The sequence below is a fragment of the Notamacropus eugenii genome, chromosome 2, assembly GCF_028372415.1.
Source record: "Notamacropus eugenii isolate mMacEug1 chromosome 2, mMacEug1.pri_v2, whole genome shotgun sequence".
Classification (NCBI taxonomy): domain Eukaryota; kingdom Metazoa; phylum Chordata; class Mammalia; order Diprotodontia; family Macropodidae; genus Notamacropus; species Notamacropus eugenii.
Genome location: NC_092873.1, coordinates 173,194,978 through 173,216,797, shown reverse-complemented (window position 1 = coordinate 173,216,797; position 21,820 = coordinate 173,194,978). Strand labels below are relative to the sequence as shown.

General features: G+C 37.3%; 1 long non-coding RNA gene across 2 annotated transcripts; it reads left to right on the top strand.

Annotated features, from left to right (window-relative positions):
• The first annotated feature begins 28 nt into the window (after window positions 1–28).
• Window positions 29–18,384, top strand: LOC140526570 (uncharacterized). Of its 2 annotated transcripts, XR_011974434.1 has the most exons (3): window positions 29–732; window positions 10,487–10,588; window positions 17,716–18,384. It is a non-coding gene; the product is annotated as an uncharacterized lncRNA (long non-coding RNA). The 2 variants fall into 2 exon arrangements; XR_011974433.1 differs by lacking the exon at window positions 17,716–18,384 and having other exon boundaries at window positions 10,487–11,783.
• The last annotated feature ends 3,436 nt before the right edge of the window (window positions 18,385–21,820 follow it).

The following is a 21,820-nucleotide window of genomic DNA, read 5'->3' as shown; positions in this document are numbered from 1 at the left end:
AGCGCGTGCCAGCGCGTGCGGCCGCCGGGCTGCGGCTCTTCCTCTCGGCCGGAGCAGGCGTTAGCAGCTGCCCCCGCGAGGGTCCGGCTGGGCTGGCCCAGGGCGGGCCGAGCGCGGGGACGGTCACCTCCGCAGCCCCCGGGCGCAGCGCGCGCTGCCAAGGCTGAGCCGAGCGGAGCTGAGGGAGCGGGGCTCCGCCTCCTCTGTCCCCCGCCCCGACCGGCACGCACGCCCGGTCCTTAATCCCCCCCACCAACCACCCGCTGCGCGCTTTCCTTCCTCCCCGCCGGCTCCGGCTCCGGCAGGCAGGCAGACGGGTCCGTTCGGTCACGTGCGCGTTGGGCCCGGCGAGCACAGCGGTGCAGCTGCGGGATCGGCCGGGCCGCCGCAGACCCCCAACTCAGAGCCTGCCCCCGGGGCCGCTGGGCGGAGGCGGCCGCCTGACCCCCCCCCCGGGCGGAGGGGGCCGCCTGCCCCCCGGGGCCCGCTGGGCGGAGGGGGCCGCCTGCCGCCTGTGCGGACAGCCCGCGGAGGGCCAGTGCCCGACGCGTAGTAGGTGTTTAATGAAGGCTGATGGACGGACTGGCCGGGAGAGCCCCGCCGACTGAGCGTGAGTACAGAGGCCAGCGGACGCAGCTGCGAAGAGCCGTGTACCTGGAAGCGGAGGGCCGTGCGTGACCTGGATGGCCTCAAGCACTGTTCTGTACCTCAGTTCTAGATGGAGAGGTCTAGGTACGGGAGGGTTTAACCTGGGATCTAAGACCATAGTTTTTAACATGCTAACAACTATTTCAGTATAAATGGTTTCCTTTGTAAACCTGGGTTTTCTATTTTATGCATTTAAAAGCAATATTCTCAGAAGGGGTTCATAGGTTTCACACATGTAAAAAAAACTGGACTGGATAAGAACCCCAAGTTTATCCCACGCAGTTCCCATTCCTGAGTTCCCTGTCTGCCGCCTTACATTTTTAGCTTTCAGATTTATGATCTTATTTTTGTCCTCAGATATCCGTGTAAATTAGACAGGGCAGATGTTAAGGTTGTCTTATGTGGTATTGGGTAGAGTTGGAGTCAGAAAGCCTGGAGTTCAAATCCCTGTCATTGACAGTATTAGCTGTGCGATCCCCTGCAAGTCACAACTTCTCCAGGCCTCCAAAAGGGGTTGGAGATGGTCGCCAAGGCCCCTACTAGTTATAAATTCATTAGCCTTTTTTTAAAAAGAGACTTGGCATTTCATTTATGTAATAAACTTAGATTAGGAAAGTGGAATACGATTTTTAAGGCATAGGGAATAGCTTGAGTGAAGACGGTGAAGACGGTGACAATAAAGTGGTGAAGGGTACAGTCTGGGTTAAACAGGCTGTGATAAAGGCCTCATTTCTAAAATACAGAGAACTGAGTCAAATATACAAGAACACAAGTCATTCCCCAACTGATAAATGGTCAAAGGATATGAACAGGCAGTTGTCAGAGGAAGAAATTAAAGCTATCTATAGTCACATGAAAAAATGCTCTAAATCACTATTGATTAGGGAGATGCAAATCAAAACTACTCTGAGGTACCACCTCACACCTATCAGATTGGCCAACATGACAAAACAGGAAGATGATAAATATGGAGAAGATGTGGGAGAGTTGGAACATTAATTCATTGCTGATGGAGCTGTGAGCTGATCCAACCATTCTGGAGAGCAATTTGGAACTATGCCCAAAGGGCTACAAAAATGTGCATACCTTTTGACCCAGCAATATTGCTTTTAGGACTATATCCCCAAGAGATCATAGAAATGGGAAAGGACCCACATGTACAAAAATATTTATAGCAGCTCTCTTCGTGGTGGCCAAGAACTGGAAATCAAGGGGATGCCCATCAATTGAGGAATGGTTGAACAAGTTGTGGTATATTAATGTAATGGAATACTATTGTGCTATAAGAAATGATGAACAGGAAGACTTCAGAGAGACCTGGAAGGACTTATATGAACTGATGCTGAGTGAAAGGAGCAGAACCAGGAGAACTTTGTACACAGCAACAACCACAGTGTGCGAGGAATTTTTTCTGGTAGACTTAGTACTTCATTGAAATGCATGGACTTAAAAAATTTCCAATGGATTCTTAAGGCAAAACACCTTCCATATCCAGAGAAAGAACTATGGAACTGGATCACAGATAGAAGCAGATCATTTTCTTTTGTATTATTTGTTTTGTTTTATGGTTTCTCCCATTCATTTTAATTCTTCTATGCAACATGTATTTAATAGGAATGTACGTGTCGAACCTATAAAAGATTGTATACTGTCTCAGGCAAGGAGTAGGAAGGGAGGGGGGAATGAAGGAGATGAAGGGAAAAAATCTAAGATGTATGGAAGTGATTGTGGAACACTGCAAACAAATAAAATAATTTAAGTAAAAAAAAAATAAACTTGGACACAGGGTTTGCTTAGAGAATAGCAGGAGTTAAGATTGGAAAGGTAAGTTGAGGCCAAAAGTCAAGGGCACTGAATGTCAGACTTAGGAGTTTGAACTTTATTCTGTAGGTATTGGAAAGTCATTCATCTATTAATCTTTAGATCAACCTTGGAAGGTTGATTTTCGATATGTAGAGTAAATTAGAGGAGAAGGGACAAAAGGCAGGAAGAACAGTTCAGAGACTTCTGTGATAATCCATGACAAAGGTATGAAGTGCTTGCTTTACAGAGGTACTAGTAACAATAGAAAAGGATAGATAGATACGAAATAGGGCAAAGGAAGAGCTACATGGAATATTGTGTTCAGTTCTGGATGCCAGTTTAGAATGAACTTTTATAGTCTGGAGAAGACCACCTAGCATGGTAAAGAAATTTATCTATGCCACATGAAAATCAGTTGAAGAAATAGAAGGTATTTAGCCTAGAAAAATGAAAATTTAGGGGAGATTTGATAACTGTTTTCAAGCTTTTGAGGAGCTATCTGTAAAAGTCTCACTTAACAAGGGCTTAATGTACGTTAAAAATCTCATCCAAGTTTTTCCCTCTTTTGACCTCAATTTCAATTGCTGTTGAGCCAGGATGTTCAACAAAAGATCATTGTGTCTAGTTGAAAGGCAGGAAAATGAGAAAAGAAATGGAAATTCATGGAAGCTGCCACTGGGGTGATTACCACCCACTATCCACAGTCTGTCAGCAACTTCTTTCATATGGCTCTTGCAACAAATCCTCAAAGACCTTACTATGGCCTATGATGACATTCTTTTATATATCACTAATTATAAACCAATACCCCCACAACATGTACCAGTAAAAGCTGCTAAAAGTCATCATATTTTGCCCCTATCGTAAATAATTAAATACTTCTTGTATTTAAAGACAGTTTGCAAACTTGGACATAGGAATTATTTTTGTCCTTATTATACAAATCAAGTATACTTGATTTGTTACTAGGAAACATTTTTCTTATAACATCCAGAGTTTATCTAAAAGCCAGAATTTTAAAGCAGAAGTTCTTTACCTTTATTGTGTCATGGATTCCATTGGCTATCTAAGTGAAACCTATGCATTCCTCACAATCAATGCCTAGCATGTTTTTAAATGCATAAAATAAGATGCATGGGATTACAAGGGAAACCAATTAAATTGAAATATAGTTATCAAAATATATTTTTAAAAGTTCATGGACCCTAAGTTTAAAAACTTGAGTTTAAAAACTTGAAGAAATTTAACTGTCAGGTTCTACCTCATTCATACTGCTGCCAAATTGATGTCTCTAAGGCTTGAGTGGGTCCAGTGATATTGATCTGCTATTGCAGAAGGTTCAGTGGCTCCCTATTGCCTCTTGGATAAATATAAACTCAATTTGACATTTTATGAACATCATTATCTAGCTCTAGCGTACTCTAGGTTTCCAAACTTCCTTCACGTTACTCCTTTTTTTTTTTTAAAGCATTTTAAATTATAGGAAAACTGGAAAAGAAGCTGTTATTGTAATCCATTATGGGATATTAGTGCTATCTTTGGTTTTTTTTGTCTTCGTTAAGCGAGAAAACAGAGAAGTTGAAAAGGCCAGCAGAAGCCTTTCTGCAGTTATGTAGAAAGTGTCCCCAATTTAATTCCTAGAAAAGGGAGGAGTGGAATATAGCAATATCCTCAACACCCCCTTCAAAAACTGCCACAAAAATAACAAAAAGAGGCAAAATTACTAGAAACTTTGAAAAGAAAAAAATTAGGGGGGTGGGAAATGAAGATAAACAAAAGAAAAATTTTGACCCTGTGAAAAATATATTATGAGTTTAAAAAATAGTGGAAAAATTCCAGGAGAAAAATATACAGAAATACCACCAACAGAAGTACCAGAAACAAAACTAAAATTGTTTCAAGACTTAAATGCATATTAAACATGTGGAAGAAATTAAAGGGACAAAAGAAATTAACAAAAGCATCAGAAAACAAAATAATTATTAAAAAAACAAAAGCATCAGATGGTGTAATAGATAATGAACTAAAAATAAGTAAAATCTCAGATCAAGATAATCATAAAACTCAATAGTTTAGAAATATCCATGGAAAATATAAACAAAACAGTAATAGAAAAGAGGTTTATTTTACTATAGAACAGAGTGATAAAAACAACAGAGGAGACAGGAAACAAATCCAGTAAGAGTTATAGAACTGGAAAAAGATTTGGAATGCTTGCATTCAAAAGTTAGTAATTAATGAGCAAAGCAATGAAAGAAAATATAAGAATTATTAATCTTGCCAACACTGAGAAAAATATGACTACTTTATTTCAGAAAATTATACAAAAACTTCCAAGGAAATTTTTTTTAAGGTACAGATTGCAAAACAGCACTGTAGTTGAGAACTCATTACCAGCCAGCTAGGCCAGTGACTGAAAATGATGAAAGATTGTGGCTGCCTACACGTCCCCCACACACATATCTATCCTGAGCAGTTCAGCCGAGCTGGGAAGCGTTATAAAGCAACTACAACAACAACATTTGTTAAGTACTTCCAGTATCCGAGGTATTTTGCTATAGGCTAAGGGTTTAAGATTTAGACAAAACATGGTCCCTCCTTAAAATAACAGAGCCTAGTAGGGAATAGGATGCACAGAACATCATGCAACATAGTCATTCTCAAGTGTATAAAAGTGGTGCAAATAATATGCCATATGAGTGTCCAGCTGGGTCATTTCCAACTGGATAACTCCTCAGAAGGTCTGCTGTGATCCTACATTCAAGATGGAGTGTCTTATAGCTGGAGATTTCTTCCTTGCAAAAAATTATTGTTTCAACTAACTGTTTTAGTTGTCTTTGGGATTTTCCAAGTATATCATCATATCATATGCAAAAAGAGATAGTTTTGTTATCTGATTCTGCATTCTGGTTCCTTCTATTTCTTTTTCTTCTCTTATTGCTATTGCTAGGATTTCTAGTACAATATTGAATAATATTAGTGACTAATTAGTGAATAATATTGAATAATGTTAGTGACAGTAGACATCCTTGTTTCACACCTGATCTTAAGTGGAAGGTTTCTAGCTTATCCCCTTTACAAATAGTGCTTGCTGATGCTTTTTATCATTTTAAGGAAAAATTCATTTATACCTATACTTTCAAATGTTTTTAAGAAAAATGAATGTTGTATTTTATCAAAAGCTTTTTCAGCAAATGTTGATATAATCTTATGATTTTTTACTTTTGTTATTGATATAATCAATTATGTTAATAATATGTCATTAAATCATCCTTGTGTTCCTGGTATAAATCCTATTTGGTCATAATGTGTAATCTTTGTAACATATTGTAATCTTCTAGTAGTAGTTTATTCAGGATCTTTGGAATTTGCCTCTGACTTCCTGTGGTGCCCTGAATTTGGTTCGCTTAATCTTGGAATTGAATACTTACTGTGCTTGTGCACAGTAGACTAATCATTTTCCACTCCCCATGTAAAACACATGCTGGAGTGGGAAGTAGGTGATAAGGGGATAATGGTACAGATTTACAATAGCCTTACTGTCCAATTCAAGTAGAGTGGGGAGAAATTAGGTTCTTCACATTTTTACAGTACTCTGAATGCATATATGAGGACAAATCCATACCTTGAACATTTATTAAATAAATTTTTACTAAGTACCCACTATATACAAAACATTTGGTTAGCCACTGTGTATACAAAGATGTATAAGATACTGTCCCTATCCTCAAGATACTTACAATCCTATAAGAAAGATAAGACTTTTTCACAGATGAATATAAAACAAATTAAAATATAACTGAGTAAGAAAAGTATAAAGTGCTATGAGATTAGAAGGATAAATTACTTCTAGTGTTAATATTTAATACACTGGAGAAGATTCTGGTGATAATTGCCTTTATTTTTGGTAGGACCAGACAGTGCCAATTCAGACATCTTTGTACAGTTTCCTTTTTTGAAGATTTTCATGCAGTTGTCTATCTTTGAAATTGGGTATTTCCTTCAAGTAACATCCCATACCAACTATTAGTGGGAGAGATTACTTCTACAAGATCAGGGATTTAAAACCCTCTGACTACGTTAGACAAAAATATATGTACCTATTTACCAGGAACAAAGCAAATTATGTAGCATATGATACTACATATGTTCAAAGGACAGCATTTCAAATACAGAAAAAATGATATGAGAATTGGAAGTATTCAAAGACATAAAGAATTCCTAAGAAATAAATAACTCTAGGTTATTATTGAAAACCAATAATAATAACAAACTACACAAAAGAACATAAATCCCAAATTTTATCTTTGTCTAGAGTTTTGTGAAATTCTAAAATCAAGGAATAATCAAATCACAAAATATGTTGTATAATGAAAATGGCACTGGATTAGAAGCCAGGGTACCTGGATTCTATTCCCAGGTCTGCTGTTAACTCCTTACCAGACTTTGGGAAAAAGCACTTCACTTGTCTTGGCTCTAGTTTATTCTCTAGAAAGATTTCTTGGGAACAGTGTGGAGGCTGAGCCAAGATAGTGGAGTAAAGGCAGGTACTCACTTGTGCTCTCCCCCAAACCCCTCCAAATACCTTTTTTAAATGACTCTAAACAAATTTTAAAGCAGCAGAACCCACAAAAAAACAGTATGAAACAAACCTCCAACTTAAGACAACTTGGAAGGTTGGCAGGAAAGGTCTATGGCACCAAAGAGAGGAGCAGGTCCAGAGCAGGCAATGCCAGAAGAGACCTGGCCCCAGCACACCAGAGGCAGGCCTTGGGAGTGACTGAATTAATACTGACAGTTGCAGCTACTGCTTCTAGAGCTCTCAGTCCACAGACAGTAAAGGGGTTGTATAATTGGCCAGAAGGAAATTACAGAGGTCTTTTTACTGGCACTGAGGCAGGACTCTGACTTGGATCCAGGTTGCAGTCCTGGGTGGCAGACCAGAGTGAGGAGGAGTACTCATACAACAGAGCTTGGAGCTGGCAAGAAGGTGGGGGATGATTCCCCTCACAGTTACAGGGGAGAAAAGAGTGCTTATGATCATTCACAAACTAGAATATAGGCCAGGACAACAGTAAACATCTCTCCTCAGATCATACTGTCTTGAAAGAACTGAAAACTTATGGGTTCCTAGAATTATCTCTGAAAACAGCTATACAAAAGCCCTGAAGCTTGGAACACTATACCCTCTATGCTGGAAGCACAGACCTACTTTAACAAAGAGCTTAAAATCAGCTGATAGGCTTGGAAAATGAACAAGCAATGGAAAAAAACTCTCAGAACTGAAAGTTACTTTGGCAACAAGGAAGACCAAAACACACACACTCAGAAGAAAACAACAAAATCAAAGCTTCTACATCCAAAGCCTCCAAGAAAAATATGAATTGGTGTCAGGACATGGAAGAGCTCAAAAAGGATTGTAAAAATCATGTAAGAGAGGTAGAGGAAAAATTGGGAAGAGAAATGAGTGATGCAAGAAAATCATGAAAACAAGTCAACCACTTGGTAAAGGAGACCCAAAAAAATACTGAAGAAAATAATGCCTTAAAAAACAGACTAGGCCAAATGGTAAAAGAAGTCCCAAAAGTCAATGAGAAGAATGCTTAAAAAGCAGAATTGGTCAAATGGAAAAGGAGGTCCAAAAGCTCACTGAAGAAAATAAATCCTTAAAAATTAGAATGGAGCAAATGGAAGCTAGTAACTTTATGAGAAATCAAAAAACAATAAAATAAAACCAAAAGAATGAAAAGCTAGAAGACAATATGAAATATTTCATTGGAAAAACAACTGACCTAGAACATTCATGATCAAAAAAAAAGAGCCTAGACATGATCTTTCAAGTAATTATCAAGGAAAATTACCCTGAGATTCTAGAACCAGAGGGTAAAATAGAGATTTAAAGACTTCACCAATTACCTCCTGAAAGGGATCACAAATTGAAAACTATAAGAAACATTACAGCTAAATTCTAAAGTTCCCAAGTTAAGGAGAAAATATTGCAAGCAGCCAGAAAGAAACAATTCAGGTGTTGTGCAGCCACAGCCTGGTTAATGCAAGATTTAGCAGCTTCTACATTAAAGGACTGGAGGACTTGGGATCTGATATTCCAGAGGGCAAAGGAGCTAGGATTATAACCAAGAATCACCTAACCAGCAAAACTGAGTATAATCCTTCAAGGGAAAAAATGGATATTCAATTAGATAGAGGACTTTCAAGCATTCTTAATGGAAAGACCACAACTAAACAGAAAATTTGACTTCAAATACAAGACTCAAGAGAAGCATTAAAAGGTAAATAGGAAAGAGAAATCATAAGGGACTTAATAATTTTAAACTGTTTACATTTCTACATGAGAAGATGATATTTGTAACTCATAAGACCTTTCTCATTCTTAGGGTAGTTAGAAGGAGTATTATATAGATGGGGGGCACAGATGTGAGTTGAATATGAAGGGATGATATCTAAAAATAAAAATAAGGGGGAGAGAGGAATGCACTGGAAGAAAGGGAAAGGATGAGGAAGAATGGGGTGAATTATCTCACATAAAAGAGGCAGTAAAAAGATTTTACAGTGGAAGGAAAGAGGGAGAAGGTGATGGGAAGTAAATGAAATTTACTTTCCATCAGAATTGGCTCAAAGAGGGAATAACATACACGCTCAATTGGGTATGAAAATCTATCTTACTCTATAGGAAAGTAGGAAGGGAATGGTATAATGGGGGGAAGTGATAGAAGGGACAGAAGATTGGGGGAGGGGGTAGTTGGAAGCAAAACACTTTTGAGGAGTGATGGTGAAAGGAGAGAGCAAACAGAATAAAATGGGTGGGGGGAGTAGGATGTAGGGAAATACAGTTAACAATAGTAACTGTGAAAAAAGATTTGAATCATATTTCTCTGATAAAAGGCTTCATTTCTCAAACATATAGAGAACTGAGTCAAATTTATAAAAATAAGAGCCATTCCCCAACTGATAAATGATCAAAAAATATGATCAGTTTTCAGATGAAGTAATGAAAGCTATCTATAGCCATATGAAAAAATACTCCAACTCACTATTGATTGGAGAAATGCAAATTAAAACAATTCTGAGGTATTACCTCAGACCTATTAGATTTGCTAATAGGACAGAAAAGGTAAATGACAAATGTTGGAGGAGATGTGGGAAAAATGAAACTTTATGCACTGTTGGTGGAGTTGTGAACTAATTCAACCATTATGTAGAACAATTTGGAACTATGCCCAAAGGGCTATAAAACTATGCATACCCTTTGACCTAGCAATACCACTATTAGGTCTCTATCCCCAAAGAGATAAAAACCAAAAAAAATAATTACAAAAATATTTATAGCTGCTCTTTACTGGGGGCAAAGAATTTGAAATTGAGGGCATGCCCATCAACTGGGGAATGGCTGACCAAGTTGTGGTATGTGATCATGATTGAATACTATTGTGCTATAAGAAATGATGAGCAGGATGCTCTCAGAGAAGCCTGGAAAAACTTGCATGGGCTAATGCAAAATGAAATGTACTATGTGCAAAGTAAGAGGAGTATTGTGAGATGATCAACTGTGAATGACTTAGCTATTCTCAGCAATGCTACAATCCAAGATAATTCTGAAGGACTTATGATGAAAAATGCTCTCCATCCCCAGAGAAAGAATTGCTGATGGCTGAATACAGATTGAAGCATACTTCTTTTTACTATATTCTTGAGGTTTTTTTGTCTTTGTTTCCTTTCACAACATGACTATTGTGGATATGTTTTGCATGATGACACGTATAATGTATGTTGAATTGCTTGCCGTCTTAATGGGGAGAGGAAGGGAGAGAATGTAGAATTCAAAGTTTTAAAAACAAATGTTAAAAATTGTTCTTACATGCAACTGGGAAAAATAAAATACTAAAGAAAACTAAAATTACTTTTTGAAAAAGTGAATGGTTTGTATTTCCAAAAATGTCCTTTGTAAAGAAATCTAGCATTTTCTTAGGAATAGAGCTTTGACTCCTAAGTCTTTTTCTTCTCTCTTCTACTTCAGAATGATTTCGTGTTGGTACTGGATATGAGGATTTATGAGCTGGAGGCAGAAGTTTGAAGAAAATAGGAAAATGACAAAGGAGAGGGATTTAAAACTTCAAAGGTACAACCATACCTACCTGCAATGAGTCGCGATACATTTTCTGACATGGAAGAAAGTCAGAAATAAATATGTGTTAATTGAATTATAGTAAATTTCTATCATTACAAGTCCTCAGGAGGTGTATTGAGACAATTCAATTGGATAAAGCATGAAAAGTCCACTGGATTTGGATATGAAAAAAGGGAATATGTCTAAAGTGCTAAAATGCAAAGTGGAAATTGAAGGGGAAATACTCCTCCTGATACCTCATGATGAGGAAGTAGCCAAATGCTGGCTGGCATGTCACTTTTAAATAGCCTTCTTAATGTAAATTCTATCACATAAATTGTAATTTCTCATAATCTAAGTGTGAACATTATCCAACTGTAATTGCTCTCTTGCTATTATCTTCAGATATTTTATTTAAAATAATTATCACTTAATTTAAAAAAATTTTAAAGAAAGAAAGATCTTTTGACCGTTCAGCTCTTATCAGTTCATGGTTCTGTGTTGGCTTAAATGAAGACAAAATAGTCAACAAGCACTTATAAATCACAAACATTTATTAAGCACTAATTATGTGCTAAACAACATGCTATGTTCCCAGGAACTGGGAAAACAAATAGAAACAGAAAGCCCTGGCCTACAAGGAACTTACATTCTAAAGAGGGAAGATGATACATAATAGGAAACTGAAAAATGAGAGTGGGATGAAGGAAGATAGTGGGTCAAGTCCAAAGAATGAAGAGTGGAGGCTGTACAGGAATAAAGACATGGTGCATCTGGACACTTTCCTTAAAATGGAGATTCTGGGGAAAACCAGCAAAGGAAAGGGCTGCAGAGGTGAAGTATACTTCCAGTATGAGAAGGCCAGGGGTGGAGTGACTTTCCAGGATGAGAAAGCTGTGGTGGAATGATGGAAAAAATCCAGAGCTGAATAGAGCTCAGAGAGAAATAAAAGTATTATGGCTTTTACCTTTGGGACAATTTACATTTCTGGCTATTGATAACACTCCATGCACAATAAACAGTGGTTTACATCATGTGATAGTTGTAAGGGTTTTAGAAGCATAGATTTAAAGTGGGAAGTGACTTTAGAAATCTTCTAGTCCAACTCCTTCCTTTTACAGATGAAGAAATTGAGGCCCAGTTAAATGATTGTTAAATGACTTGCTCAGTGTTCTATTCAATTCAATAAACCTTTATTGAATACTGACTGTGTATCTCATACAATGCTAGGAGCTATGACAGGTAAGAAAAAGATATGATACTTGGCCCCTACTCTCAAGAAGCTTATCATCTTACTGGGAAAATACAAAACTAACATACATGAAACTGGAAATAATACATGGCATTATATCATATAATTTATTATATTGAATTATTATCAAGTGCTAAAATGTTTTATGTACAGAAACAAAAGGAAGAGATTCGTGTATATGACAACTTTGAGGGACAGTGGAAGGCAAAAACGTCCAAGGGATAAAACTTAGAATTTATTTTTGCACAGTATAACTTGAGTTGGAAAACAGTGATTTAGTACAACTTTTTTCCCATGCCACATTTCCTTTTATCACATCCATGTCTTCTAATATCACTTGAACACTTAAAATGACATCAAGCTCTCTATCTTAAAAAAGAACAACTTTATTTTTGAGATGCTTTAAATGTTAGAAAGTTAGAAATAATGTTAGAAAACATTCCTTTTAAGCTAATTTGCCTGCCAGTACTTCTACCCAGTGATGCTTGTCTTACTCTCTAGAGAAGAAGTTCTTGACCTTTGTGTGGGTCATGGAGCCTTCTGACAGTCTAGTGAAGTCTGTGGACTTCCTTCTCAGAATAATGTTTTTAAATACGTACAATAAAATACATAGGATGTCAAGTGAAATTTTGCTCGAATTTGTCATTTCTAAGTGGCAAATATTGAAACAGTTCTCAAAACATTTTTAAACATTCAAGGATCACTGCTCTAGAGTCACACCAAATATACTTGATTTCCTCTTTCATATACCAGCTGATGAAATATTTGAAAACAGTTATACCTTCTATTTTTCAGGCTATGTATTCCCCTTTCCTTTATTTCTTCCTTACATGACATATTTTCCAGCACTGTCATTCTCTTCTGGAAGTACTGAAGTTTGTCAATATCCCTCTCAGGATATGCTACTCAAAACTAAAGTCTATACTAATATATAGGTCTAATCTAGGGAAAATACAGAGAAGATGACCACTTCCTTTGGTCCAGATATTATAATTGTATTGTGTTCCTTTGTGTGTGTGTGTTCATCCTTCATTGCCAAAGAAGATCATGCCATCAGAGAAATGATGACATGACTTGCACTTGACTTTGTTTTGAGTGAGGGAGGGCTGTGCAGGTCACCAGCCTCACTTCTCCTCCAGTCATCTGATTCCAGTGACCAGATATTCATCAGGATGACTGGAGATGACCCAGGATGAGGCAATTGGGGTTAAGTGACTTGCCCAAGGTCACACAGCTAGTGAGTGTCCAGTGTGTGAGGTGAGATTTGAAATCAGGTCCTCCTGACTCCTGCACTGGTGCTCTATCCACCGCACCACCTAGCTGCCCCTTGTGTTCATATGGAAGTGAGTCAACGCCTCCATATCACTCTGTTGGCTTATAGTGAGTCTAGGGTCAACTGAAATGCCAAGTTATTTTTTCCCATAATCTGTTGTTAACCAGGTATCCCAGAATATCCCTTCCCAGTCACAACAGATTACACATGTCTAGCATTTTAATGCAGTTTGCAAACTTTACATTTATTTTGAAGTTTCATTCCAGTGTAGTCACCCAGGAAGATAATTCCTAAACTGGAAAATACTCTTCACCATATCATTGGCTGTACGACCTACCCAGACATCAGCCTAGATGTCTTTTTTGGTTTCCTGGCTTCATTATACTTCAATATTAGTCTACACTCAGAGTAGAAATATGTGCATGTATTTACATACACAAGGAAGTCATCATCCCAAACACACATAGACTCAGTCTCCTGCACACAACAGATAGAGGAGGAAATACAAGGTACAACTTTAGAGTTCTGGAAAAAACGCTGATGGTAGAATTTTAGGCACCAGTAGGAAACCTGTTTATGTGTATATAAATGCACATAAATGTCCTGAAATCAAAGGCTTACCTTTAAGGAAAAGGTGGGAGGAGATTTTTTATTTAAAAGCCATGAAAGTCAGTTTTTCCTAACCTGTTGATTAGATATTGGTCTGGATTGGGCAAATTCAAGAATGCCTGGAGCTTTTTAAGTCCAGAATGGCATATTTCAATCAAACAATAAAAGTTTATTAACTGCCTACTGTTTGTCAGACACTGTGCTAGATGTTTTGAACACAAGTACAAAAAAAAATTAAACAGCTTTTTTTAATTGAAAAAATTTTAAATGAAACAATAATTATAAAAGAGCACTTTACTCCTCAATATAAAACATTATAAACCCAATGTTAAGTAATCACTCAGGTGAGTCTACTGTCTTATAATTCTAAACAGGTCTAGGCATGCTTTAACATGCCCTAAAATCAGAAAAAATAAACATGGTTACACATATCACAGATTTTCAACAGGTCCTCTCTGTATCTTTTATATTAACATTAGTGAAGTATAACTGAGTGCAAACCTATGTCTTTCTCATATCCACATGGACAGCTACAGTCAAGAAAATTGAAGGAGTCCTATTCCTTTTACTTTCCTACTTATTTCTTCTTGTCCTGACTCTAATATCTACTTGCTTTTTCCTCCTCTATTCTTTTCATTCCTCTTAATTATCAGATTAACTCCTGGGATTCTTGGAGGTATAAACCAGAATATTTCCCCAACCTTAAAATAGACAAAATTTCTACAACCCACCTGATTTTCCAAGGACCTTGTGTATTTGAAGTTAGTCTGGTCCTAATATCAATTCAATTTAAAAGCGTTTATGGAATTATTCCTGAATGATTGTCATTGTGTGAGATACAATTGAGGTAGAAATTGCAGTCTCTCATTTTGAGAACCTTATAGCCCAACTGCTTATATAATGGGGTAAATGGGGAAACAAATGCATTAAAACAAGAGAACAATTCCAAAACAATATAAAAGGGTCTAAAAGACTGTAGGTTGGGTTACCAGATTGTCCAAGGAAAAGATAATCTGTCTAGGTCAGGAACTGATCAGGACTAAGCTTCCAGGCCAATCTAAATGAAAGTGAGCCTGAGAATATCCCACACATTTACAGACTGGGTGAAAAAGTACAATAAAAAAGAACTAGCCAATAAATGCTTAAATGAAACCAATACTATATTAGGATCAGGCTAACTCCAAATTCATAGAATCTTTGGACAAAGAGGTTAATTGTGGGACTGAAGAAATATGAGCATAGTCCAGAAAAAGATTATTGTGGAATAAATTTAGTTAGGGAAGACTTCATAGAGCAGATAGAACTTGAGTTGGGTCCCAAAGAAAGTTCAGGAGTTATTTTGATGGTGAAAATATGGGTGGACATCTATAATATCATAGACTTAGAGTTGGAAAGGGATCTTAGGGTCATTGAGACCAAACTCCATGTTTTTCAGATGAGGAAACTGAGGCACAGAGTCACAGAGTGACTTCCCCAGAGTAAAAAAAAAAAGCAAATAAGTGCCTGAAACAGGTCTTAAACTCAGTTTTTCCTATCTCTTACTCCAACACTCTCTCATTATACCATCTAATGCATCAGAGAGGACGATAACATAAAAAAGAAAAGGAAGAAGGAAATAGTGCTTTGCACGTAGAAAACTCTTGAATTGAAATAGGTATGGCTGAAGATGAGGGTTTTCATCAAGGAGTAATGAGAAATAAATGTGACCAAGTAACAGGTTGAGACAAAGCTTGGAATGCTTAACTAAAGAACTTGTTCCTAATTAAGCTAAAAACCAGTAATAAGAAAATTTAATTAAATGCCACTGACTATATTCAATCAATCAAAATTAATTTGGAAAAACATGAAATAAAAAAAATCAACTTAAAATAGTGAGTTGGTTCATTGTTTGTTTTTATTTAGAATATTCAAATTTAAATTATTTAATATTTAAATTAAGGAATATGCACTTTTCCTTTTGAAGTGGGAAGTTCAAGACTTTAATTTGTCCATAATCTCCCTTGTGTGACTCCTTTTTCTACTGGTTCAAATAACAATCCATTGACATTCTCTTGTTACATGCAACTATTATTCATGCCTTTCCACAAATATGCAAAAAGGATCCATTTCATGCACTGCAGGTCTTTGTTTGGTCCTTTCACTATTTCATAAATACCAGGGTAACAACCAGATTTTTCATCTCATATGTCTCATTCTCACTCCATGACTAGTCCACTTCATTTTAGATTCAGACATGTCACTGATAATGCATTTTTGACAATTCTTGTAAGAAAACAACACCGGCAATATTTTGCAGCCTACATATGCCCACTGTGCTTCTTTCCATTTTCTTTCCCTCACATGATCAGATCTATGCTTAAGGAAAATTATTTTGGTCATTGCATGCATGATGTATGAACCTGAGCCAGTGGACAGATACTGATATCTTTGACAGAAATAGTTTGGAAAGTTTAGAAGAGGGAAGGTATGGTAGAAAAGATCAGTTCTGTTTTAGACATATTTAGTTATTAGGCAACCAGTTTGTGATGGGGCACTGAAATTCAGGGAAGATGTCTGGGGCTAGATTTATAATTAAAGTCATGGGAGCTAATGCAGTCACCAAGAAAAAGTATGTAAAAAGATGAGAAGGGTCTAGGACAGAGGTTTGAGGAACATCCACAGGGATAAATAGCAATGTCTCTATTTGGGAAAGTAAGGTGGGACAGGGAAGGGCAAAGCCGGGCAGGGCACAGCAAGTCTGAAATCAAAGAAATGGCAACAACAGTTTAAGCAAAAGACCTCATTGGCATATGAAGACAAAAGAAAGATACCTAGGTGATTGAGAGTGTCTTAAGGGTAGAACCATGAACTCCACTTAGAAAAATGCTTGTTATAAACTCACTACCAAGGGGGATATAGGTAGAGACTATCACTGATACAGGCTCATGACGAACTCACATGGATTTCATATAGAATTCCAGAACCAAAAGGACAATGAAAATCTAGGACAGACTATTTAAAAATAGCTCTTCAGACCAATGAAAAGGGACACAAGAAATCTCTTTCAGAACCTATCTGGGAAAATAAACTTTCTCTCTAGGTGGATAATTCCTCTCTAGGAAGTTGGAGAGATTTAAGATTGCTAATGGTACAAAAGCTTAATTTCACAGACACTGGTATTCTGGTAGATTTAGAAAAGTGAGTGAAATTATGGAACATCCTTAATTGATCAATCATTTAATCAATAAACATTTATTAAGGGCCAGCCACTGTGTTTTAGAATTAAGCAATTTAAAATACAGGTTCATATTGAGATGGATAGGTTAATTGGTGACCATTAATATCCATGGCATAGTTGGTCTACATTCCAGATCGTAGTTTAAAGACAATGAGATCATACTTTGATAACTGTTAGATTAAAATTCTGAATTCAAAAAGCTTGAAATGACAAAATTAGGAGATAGAGGCATGGAATTTTTTTTCATATAGATCAGAAGTGTCAAACTCGCCCCTCAAGGGTCATGTGGACCCCACAAAATTCTTGAATGCAACCCACACCAAATTAAAATGTAATTGGGAAAGGTTTAACAAAATAAATAAAAATCAAATAAAACATAATGTTAATATGTGCTTTTCTAAGTCAATATGTAGCCTGAGGGATCCATCTCCATCTGAATTGGACACCACTGATATAGACAGAGATGAATACAACTGGACTCATTGGATTAGACTGATGGAAAGTTTTGCTTTGTGTTTTTATTAAGACTGATTTATTTTAATAGTATGTTAATAGGTTTTTTGCATTTTCATTTTGGAAAGTAGTATAGAGTTGTGGTATTGTTAGTGTTTAAGAATGGCAGTCTTCATTTGATTCATTCACATGTAGGGAATTTTGAGGGCTCTTTTTCAATAAGAGACTGTGTTGTTAAGGGAAGAAGCCTCAGGACCTTCTTCCCTTCAAAAGCTATATGTCCCCTAAAAATATGTTTAGATCCTTGGCTTTTTATTCCTTCTTTTCTGTTCTAGGTGCAGGGAATATAAATGTCACAGGACATTTAGCCACGATTATCTAGGAGTCAGAATCCAAGCCAGGTTTTATAGGCAACACAACGTCAATGTTCAAAGAAGCAAGGAGTGACCTTCAGGACTGGCCTTCAGGATCCCTGCCCAGCATAAGTGCTTACCTGGCAGCAGTACCATATCTAGGCATGAATTTGGTAAGAACAATGATATGTAAGAATTGAGCCAAATGTTGAGACTATTCCATTAGAGACTGAGATAGCATGGGGAAAATATGCCCCTGATGTACTGGGGGAAGTTTGTTTATTTCTATTTGTTCTGGTTACAACTTTGAAGTAAATATCTTTGGAAAAGATTTTTTAAAAGGAAAAAGAAAACAGCTATCTAGAGGGTGAAGCACGTATAATATTAAATCAGAACTACAGTGTGGTATAAACATTTTTCTGTGCTACACAGAAAATAGCGCTCTTCTTCTAGTTAATGATTGTCTGAGTATTTAAACATAAATGCTCTGGTATGTCAAGAGTTAATTTGGTTTTGGTAAACAATATTTCAGACATTAGAAAGCTGAAATCCTATCAGAAAACAAAGCTTAAAAACAGTACAGTTCATAAGAACTGGGAAAATTTGAAATGTAATAAAAATAAAATATTCTATTTCATACTTAATAATAAATTTGGTGATTTTCTCATAGAAATATGAACTGTCTATTCAAGTGACTGCCATCTTCTCTTTAAAGTGTTGGGCTCTTTTTTTTTTTGAGGTAATTGGGATCAGGTGACTTGCCCAGAGTCACACAGCTAGTAAGTGGTTTTGAACTCAGGGCTGCTGCTCAATCTACTGCATCACCTAGCTGCCCTCTCTTTAAGATTTTTAACTTTCTCTGTTGATGTCCTGTGTTAGGTTCTAGTCTAGCCTTTCAAAATGCTTAGAAGTCCTTATCATAAATGTAGGCCATGCCAGTACAGGAGGGACTGAGGAGGCATTGAGGTTAAGTAAATGTCAGCCTGTTTAAGGAACCTATAGCAAGCAGTATTAGATAAATTGTGGCACTTTTAAAAATATGTAGAATTTATGAAGCTTGTACAGAGAGGCCACTCAGAAATGCCACTGAAGACCACTGTACTGGAAATGTTCAGGTCATTAAGACATAATGCCTAGGCTGACTCCCTAGCCATGGCTGCTGTCTTTTCTTTTTTAAACATCAGGCAGAACAATTATTATTACGTTTTGTTTCTTCTTTAGTTTCTATTAGCTACTTTAGAAGAACTTGTTCTCAAAAAATAATAAAATTTTTAAAAAGGCTTTGTTCTGCAAAGGCAGCCCCTGTTTATACTTGAGATAATCCTTACTCAACAGCATGATACACATGATTAAAATGAGGAGTTGGTTTTATAGCAGTCTAAAGCTGGTTAGTGCAGAATTGTCCTTCAGGAACCCAATAATACATAATGTTGAAAAACCAATCAAGAAAGCAACATACATGAGGGGATTTGTTAATATACAGGGTGATTTCATTCAGATGACTAAATGCTATAATTATGAATATGATCTTGTTATAGTAAAAATGGTTCAGGATGAATTGAAAGTTGCTCTACTGCAAAAGCAAAATTGAAAACACTTATAAGTAAACTGCTGAAATACTTAATAACAATATCCTCTTAGCCATTAATACACCGCTGCTGAAGGGGGAAATGAGGTGTTGTGTTCAAGGCGTAGGCCAGTGTAGTTGGGTCATGGAGTTTATGGAGGGAAATAAAGTGTAAGAAAGTTGGAAAAGTAGGAAGGAGCAAAAGCTTATATTTGATCTTGGAGGTAATAGAGAATCAGTGGCATTACTATCCTCATCAGTGAGTGAGATTGGTTAACAGGTTGAGGCAGTCCAATGAGAGAGAGAATGCTCTGAATGAGGTTCTGTGGACAAGCCGAGAGTCATTCACAGTGACTCATCAATAATGACTTAACAATCTATGTAATAAGTCAGAATACTTATGGCCCTGTAATTGTGCCTGAAAGTTCTCAGTCTGGGAATAAATGACTCACAAAATACCTTCCACACCTATGACCCCATTAAGGGAGTGCTTAGCAACTTACAAGGCTGCATTCAAATCCTGAGGAGGATATAATTTAGGATCAGGTAACCAGTGATAAAGTACCCAAAAGAGCCTACTCCATTCGAAATAACCATCCTTCAAATAACACCAAATATTTTTAATGAAACTGGAAATCAGGGCACTTTCTGACCTTTACAACCACCCAGTTGCAATGGACACAAAAATGAGAGATGAAGAACTGATGCTGAGTGAAGTGAGCAGAGCAGGGGAACATTGCACACAGTAACAGGAAGACTGTGTGAGGGCCAACTTTGATCGACTCAGCTCCTCTCAGGAATGCAGTGATCTGAGACAGTTCCAAAAGACTCCTGATGCACATGCACACATATTCTGTCCATGAAAGGAGAACATATGTCCAAAGAGAACAGACTAGGTTGATTCCCCACCCTCCCCCTACAGTCCCTAACAATATGAGCAGGGTAGTAACTGTACACACAGAAAGATTCATACTTCATTTCAAAAGCCCCAACCCACTCAGGGGTCTACTAGGAAATTTAAACAAACAGATGACGTGAAACTAATAGGAGACTGCCCCATGACCAGTGAGGCATGACAATGGAATAATATGGACCACTGAAATCAGAGTATGTTCTGAGTTGTTGTAGCGCCAATGCAATATCCAGAGTGCCTACAGTGGCCAGGAATATCCCAGCACAATTCTGAATTGCGAAATACAATTGACTGCCCACGTGGAAGACAGAACCAAAACATTTATTCGAATACCAGAAAGCCAAATTCATTATAGTACCAAAGAAATCCATCCACAATAAAAATGCAGAGGACATCCCCAAGCTTTCCTTCTGTCAGGTTTCCCACAAACCAGCTCTCTCAAACAAATCCCAGACAAGATCTCCCATTCACTTCCTGTTCCACCCGATCAACAAGCTCCACCACAGGCATCATGTGACTCGGACTTATGTGACAGGCTTCCATGTGACCCAGGCAGGTCACACAGGCCTCTTAAGGGATGGGAAAGAGCTTCCCATTTCATTAAAAATACATTAACAATACATTTGCCGAATAAGGAATAAGGAATGAGAGGCAGGAAACTTAATTCTAATTGTGCCAGTCTGGGAAGCAGCAATGGCTGGTCTCCAGGTCAGTTGAGCAAGAGACTTGAATATATCCTGTGAGCTGGGGCTAGAGCTAGACCATTGCAATCAGTTTTGACCAGCTCACAATATTTAAAGTTTCATGGTTGAGGGTCTTTAACCTCTCTGGAATGGAAGGCTCAATTATTCTTCCTTGAATTCAGGGGAGACATATAAATATGAAAAGCCAAAAACTATATGGGGGGTCCATGAGGCTCAGGAAGAAAAAGGAAAAGTTAGAGTCAGCAAGTTAGAAAGTATGTTTTATGTTTAATCATAAGATCTTTAAAATGAAAATGGGTTGGGAAGACAGCCCATAAGTATTTTCCAAGTCGGTATAGAACAAAATAATCTATTCTCTGTGTTTTAAGTCAAAAGTCTGTCAGAGACAGTTTTTAAGATATGAGCTCTTCTGCTTGGAAAGAGGCTAAGAAAGGCAGAATTCCCCCTAATAATTAGAATGTTCTCTAACTCTAACAACTTCCATCTTATATTTCACAGTAATTGTGAAACAAAAGATGAAACCACAGCAAATTAAATTAAAAAATTATAGCTTAAGATTAGAGTTTTTGATTTACAAAACATTAATGTTAATACCAACAAACCATTGGAGAAAATATCTTCCTGAAACCAACTACGCCCTCTTTAATGACTTCCTAAAGTAGGACTTAAAGTTTCATTAGTATGGGGAACTTCCTCTACCAGTGTATACTGACACTTTCTTTGCAATTTATAACATTAGAGAGTTGGTTAGAACACTGAAAAAGTAAATGACTTGTCCAGGATCAAACAGCCAATATGTGTTTAGGTGGGATCTGAACCTAGCTCTTCCTGACTTAGAGACTGGCTCTTTTATCCATTAGATCACACTGCCTCTCTCATAATTATATTTTCTCCCGCTACCTT